Source organism: Acipenser ruthenus, chromosome 41, assembly GCF_902713425.1.
Source record: "Acipenser ruthenus chromosome 41, fAciRut3.2 maternal haplotype, whole genome shotgun sequence".
Classification (NCBI taxonomy): domain Eukaryota; kingdom Metazoa; phylum Chordata; class Actinopteri; order Acipenseriformes; family Acipenseridae; genus Acipenser; species Acipenser ruthenus.
This window is the reverse complement of record NC_081229.1, coordinates 1,235,891-1,242,390: the sequence shown is the minus strand read 5'-3', so window position 1 is coordinate 1,242,390 and position 6,500 is coordinate 1,235,891. Positions and strand designations below refer to the sequence as shown.

The following is a 6,500-nucleotide window of genomic DNA, read 5'->3' as shown; positions in this document are numbered from 1 at the left end:
TGATTATGTTTTTTTACGGATCTCATTTAAGGAGATATGTTCTGAATTGTTTAATTGAGGTTTTAAACCTGCTTTCCTCTCTACATGATGTACTTGTGATGTGAACCCGCGTGCGGTACGTTCTCGAGTGACGTGGTTATTTTGCTTGTGTGGGAACATGCAGGAATCTACACAAACACATTAAAAATAAAGACCACGTGACCGGATATCAGGCAGCTGGAGGATCGTTTCTGTCGGTTTTTAAAAACATGTTTGCGAAACCGATTCAAACACGTGTGCAGTCTGAGTGAAGCTACACTGACAAAGACACTCGAGTCGATCAGCTGATCGAAAAAGTAAACAAACAAAAACTATACTAGACACACACAGGAAGAGGATCTGCTTGGCACGCGTTATAAACACTTACAAAAAAAGTGTTGTGTGTCCAGCACGGTCCAGCACAAGCATTGAACTCCAAATGCAAACATACAGACAGACCGCCGCTGGGATTGTTCAAACAAGAACATAAGAGAATAAGAAAGTTTACAAACGAGAGGAGGCCCCATTCAGCCCATCTTGCTCGTTTGGTTGTTAGTAGCTTATTGATCCCAGAAACTCATCAAGCAGCTTCTTGAAGGATCCCAGGGTGTCAGCTTCAACAACATTATGGAGGGAGTTGGTTCCAGACCCTCACAATTCTCTGTGTAAAAAAGTGCCTCCTATTTTCTGTTCTGAATGCCCCTGTATCTAATCTCCACTTGTGACCCCCTGGTCCTTGTTACTTTTTCAGGTCAAAGAAGTCCCCTGGGTCGACATTGTCTATACCTTTTAGGTTTTTGAATGTTTGAATCAGATCACCGCGTAGTCTTCTTTGTTCAAGACTGAATAGATTATTTTAGCCTGTCTGCATACGACATGCCTTTTAAACCCGGGATAATTCTGGTTTCTCTTCTTTGCGCTCTTTCTAGAGCAGCAATATCCTTTTTTGTAACGAGGTGACCAGAACTGAAATAAAGGCACGACTCCTACAGATCAAATGGGGGCTCAAAAGACAGAGAAAGAGCGCCCCCTGCAGTCTGTAGCAGCTTTATAGCAAGGAGACCGAGTCCATGCGCACGCCGCTGCGGAATGCAAACGTGTCATGTGACCGCGGGTCAGGTGATAAGAAGGGATGCAGTGACGTAATAAACAGGGAAGTACGGTTTTTAAAGACACGTGGTCTTTTTTTTTTTCAAAGAGAACAACATCAACAGCCAGAAGTAGAAAAAGAAAAATACTTACATGCACCAGGTGACGTTAAAAAAAGTAAGTTGCATGTTTATTTCAGTTTGGTTGTTTGTGAAGCTCGGGTGTGGCAGACCCAGACTTTGTGAAATGAACACGGCATGGCCGCATCAACAAGACCGATGCAATTTCCTTTCAGCTCAGAGCTGAGACAGAAAAGCCTCTTCCTGCTGCTGTATTACTGTGAGCCGCGGTGTTTTCAGCTCGGTCAATGCTTTCTGTACCAGCACAGGTATCTGATGCTCTCGCTATAGCGATACTTACAGTCACACCAGAGGCTTTTCAGCACCGTCCCTTATTAAATATAATTAGGGGTCTACTTAAATCGCGGTAAATTTACGTATTTTTCACGGGTATGTTGCGGAATAAAATTAGGATTTCGCGGACCTGTTTAAACATTAAATAAACCTAAGCAGACAGTATTTCAGAACACTATAAAGCCTACAAATAGTGGTACTTGCTTCATTTCTAATACAGAGTGCTGTCATTTGTTAAAGGCGAGTATGCAGCATCCCTCTGCAGTTGACTTGCCCATACATTGAGACTGCACGTCTGCATCCACTGAATTGGTTGGAAGTTAAGGCAAAGCTTTGCCAAGTTATACAGATGTGGAAATCGATTAGAAACAGCCCAAAAACTCGGTTACACAAGGGCATCTGGCATACTTTAATAAAGTCAATGTATGCAGCACGTTCGTTGTCACGTTATTTGTCCCATCCAATAATTTATTTTATTAGTACCGAGTCAAAACAAAGAAGACGTGGCTATTCGGGTCTAAAATCCCAACTGTAAGCAGCAGGTTGAAGCGAGGTGGCTGTGCTGGATCGTTTTAGTACTGATTTAACTTGCAGACAGGAATACTTCTTGTCTGGGCTGACTTTCCAGTTTGGTTTCTGAAAGCTGTTTATTTTACATTCTGTTCAGCAGCCTCTGAAGTAGCATTTTGTTTAATGTGTGATTCTGAAGCTAAATAGCGATCAATCGTATTTTCTCCAAATACACATTAAGATATGGAAAACAATGACCTCAGTCTGCATGTAGTTTCTTTGTGAAATAGCTTAAAACGATCATCAGCCGAAATATACTTTGCTTTTCTTTGTCGTCCATATCTACTATTTTCCCTCCAATGCTGAAAACTAGATTTTATCAACCTAAATCAAAACAATGCAGCACCAACCTTGTCCCGCCCCCTCCTGCACAGTACAGGTCACATAAAAGCAGTAAAGACGCACTGATAGGCTGATTAAAACTTTGTCATTTGAATAGTAAACAAGAACGTTAACTGCTTTGCAGAATTTATTTTGTAAATGTTACTTGTGGACATTTTCTGTTTGTTTGTTGTTTTGCTTAAGTGCAATGCACACGGGACGGCGAAGGAATCAAAAAGGGATATCTACAGAAGGAAGACATGTAGTCTGCGTCGCTTGCGTTGTGCAGTAGTTAATTTAAACACGTTTTCTTTTATTTTTTTCCTCTCCGTACTTGTTTGTATGCATTGGCCCCTAAGAGGTGAATTTCGCGGTGACCCCTCAATTTCACGATTTCCGCGAATTAGGCAGGTCCCTAAATAAAAGCAATGAATTGTCGTTTCCGCTGGTATAGCCGGTTTGTACTAGCGCAGGCATGCGACAAAAAACGACCTGAAGTCGATATAGACGTAAGGTAATCAATATATTGTAGCGATGTGTCCTGCGTGTTGTGTTTTGTCTCACCTGAGCGCAGGTGTGGGGTGCAGGGGAGCGTGATCGAGTCGTGACCCCGGTGCTTGTGAATGTTGTCCAGTCGTCTTGTATTTGTGTGCCTCGTTGTATTTGTGGGGTCCGATAACGTGTCTTTGTTGTGTCTGTATTGTATGTCTTTGTTGTGTCTAAAGGTTTCGTGTTTTCGCGGGGTTTGGTTTTGTGTGTAACGCGGCTGTGGGCTGTGTTGTTGTGCGCTGACTCTAAACTCAACAATATGAATTCACAGCTGTGTCAAAACCGCACGGAGATATCGGAACACCCTCCACACAGTTTATTAACTTGTGGGGACATTAAACTAAAACTACAACAGATCGGAAGGGCTGTATTGTAAAAAGATCTTCACCTAGTTTTAAAAAGAACTCGATACAGTCTGAAAACTTAATGAATAACGAAACTAATCTCTACATAAACATGTTATAAAGACATCGTCGGCTGTCGTGTATCGTGCTTTTTAAACGCACACATATTCACTGTGAATGTGTTTTATTGTCAGACTTTATCGTTTAAAACGCGTTCGGTCTGAAAAGCGGCCGTTATATTTGAATTGTAGGCGAGCTCGAGCGGCAGCGCGAGCCTCCTGGATCAGAGAAGCCGCGCAGCTCGAGCTGAGAGGCGGGGCTTCGGCAGCTCACTCGCACGCCGTGCGTGAGGAGAGAGGACGACAGAAAGAGGCGCGCAAAGACATTTATTATTTATATGAGAGATAAAAATGAGATTGGAGACTGCGAGTGCTTCAGAAATGTTTTCTTGACTAGTTTTGATCCTGTACAGGCCTGCGTAGCGGCTTTATTTTCTATTTTTATTTTGTCCTGTGGATACGCTGAAGCTCGCCGAAACCGGACTCTACACAGGTTAGTCAGATAAAATCATCTGGTATTATAAACATATTATATCCCTTCAATAGTTGTTAATCGTAATCGATTTTGTTCTTACTTAACACTGACTTTATTGAATTTTATACCTGCTCTTATCTGTAATGTGATATTTTGTAGCAACTGTAAGTCGCCCTGGATCAGGGCGTGTGCTAAGAAATAAATAATAATAGTAAAGCTACACCTGCTATTCAGGCCAGATTTTGTCGCCCTCTAGAATCGCCTTTAGTAGCACTGCATTGAAATAAATAAATGCTTTTCTTTTCCAGCAGCTGCTAAACAGAATCCTGTGTGCTGCCATGGACAGTGTGAAGATGGAGTCTGTCCAGATTAAAGAGGAGTTCCCTGAACTTGAACTTGTCCCCATTAGAGTGGAGTTCTCTGGGCTGGCTTCCCTCCCCATTAAACAGGAGCTCTGTGAGATGCAATGTGACAGCAGCCAGCCAGAGGTCTCTGAGATTAAAGCTGAGCACAATGAATTGGAGATCACCCCGACAGACGAACCTCTTCCTGTGAAACAAGAAGAGGTGCTGGAAACTGTCCTTATTAAACGGGAGCCCCCTGAAGTAGAGTTTGACCACATGGAACCAGGGAAGGAAGAATCTGAGGACTTCAAACCAAACATCCCTGAGCTGGAGCCTGTACGCCTGCGGGAGTGTAGCGTGGTGCTGGAGAGAATCTGCGTGAGAGAGCAAAGCGCTGGAGAGGAAGGCTCTCCCAACAGCATGCAAGGAGGTGGAAAGGAAGACGGGCGCTCCCATTCAGAATGCAGTCTAGCAGGTGAGTGACTCCCAGTAGCTGTGACATTGTCATTCTAGATTGCATGATATCCACAGTGTGCTTGAGAGGGAGGGAGGGAGCATGTAGGTTACATTACTATCGGTTTGTTTGTAATTGCATCATGTGTTGGAGGAAATAGACCTGAAACATTACAGGAGAACTTTGAAGGCAGATTTTGATCCCAGGGCTCGGTTTCACCAGCATCAGTCTTTACTGACTCTGCTTTTACACATAAAGTAAAGGCTTTCAGTTTAACTTTGTGTTTGTAAGCTGGTGTAACCCAGTGCAAGCCTCACAGCTGAAATTCACATGCTTTAATCCACTCCACCACCCAGCCACATGCCCGAAGCCTACAAGCAGTCCCTCTTACTTTCTTTACTGTTAATATTTTCCAGGTTCCAGTCCAGCAGCAAAAGCGAGGGCGGGCGATGGAGAATATCCTGACTGTGGGAAAGGTTTCATCCAGTTAAGGCATTTTAAAACACATCAGCGAACTCACACAGGAGAGAAACCGTATCGCTGCTCTGACTGTGGGAAGAGTTTCAGTCAGTCAGGACACCTGAAAACACACCAGCGAACTCACACAGGAGAGAAACCATATCAGTGCTCTGACTGTGGGAAGAGTTTCAGTCACTCAATATCCCTTAAAGCACACCAGCGAACTCACACAGGAGAGAAACCGTATCGCTGCTCTGACTGTGGGAAGAGTTTCAGTCACTCAATATCCCTGAAAGCACACCAGCGAACTCACACAGGAGAGAAACCGTATCGCTGCTCTGACTGTGGGAAGAGTTTCATTCACTCAATATCCCTGAAAACACACCAGCGAACTCACACAGGAGAGAAACCGTATCGCTGCTCTGACTGTGGGAAGAGTTTCAGTCAGTCAGGATACCTGAAAACACACCAGCGAACTCACACAGGAGAGAAACCATATCAGTGCTCTGACTGTGGGAAGAGTTTCAGTCACTCAATATCCCTGAAAGCACACCAGCGAACTCACACAGGAGAGAAACCGTATCGCTGCTCTGACTGTGGGAAGAGTTTCAGTCAGTCAAGCAGCCTTGAAACACACCAGCATACTCACACAGGAGAGAAACCGTATCGCTGCTCTGACTGTGGGAAGAGTTTCAGTCAGTCAGGACACCTTGTTTCACACCAGCAAACTCACACAGGAGAGAAACCATATCAGTGCTCTGACTGTGGGAAGAGGTTCAGTCACTCAATATCCCTGAAAGCACACCAGCGAACTCACACAGGAGAGAAACCGTATCGCTGCTCTGACTGTGGGAAGAGTTTCACTCAGTCAGGACACCTTGTTTCACACCAGCGAACTCACACAGGAGAGAAACCGTATCGCTGCTCTGACTGTGGGAAGAGTTTCAGTCAGTCAGCACACCTTGTTTCACACCAGCGAACTCATACAGGAGAGAAACCGTATCGCTGCTCTGACTGTGGGAAGAGTTTCAATCGGTCAAGCAACCTTGTTTCACACCAGCGAACTCACACAGGAGAGAAACCGTATCGCTGCTCTGACTGTGGGAAGAGTTTCCGTGTTAAACACAACCTTCAAAAACACCAGCGAATTCACAGAGGAGAGAAAACTTAAAGACTGTGTTCAATGGGACTTTTCACTCTTTAGGAAAGCAGAATGAACCTTGCATTATGAATCCCTGTGTATGCTATAAATTGCAAGGCTTTGAAAGCTATATTATATATCTAGCACATTAGTGAGTAAAGAAGGTCCAGAGTCTCTATGAAAAGTATAGGGGGCCCCGGGGCTGTATTACCACTAGGGGCCCCGGGGCTGTATTACCACTAGGGGCCCCGGGGCTGTCTTACC

The 6,500-nt window shown here is 44.4% G+C and overlaps 1 pseudogene; it reads left to right on the top strand.

The window, feature by feature from the left end:
* The first annotated feature begins 680 nt into the window (after positions 1 to 680).
* The window catches only part of LOC131709014 (zinc finger protein 585A-like), an 18,966-nt pseudogene continuing 13,146 nt past the window's right edge, over positions 681 to 6,500 (top strand).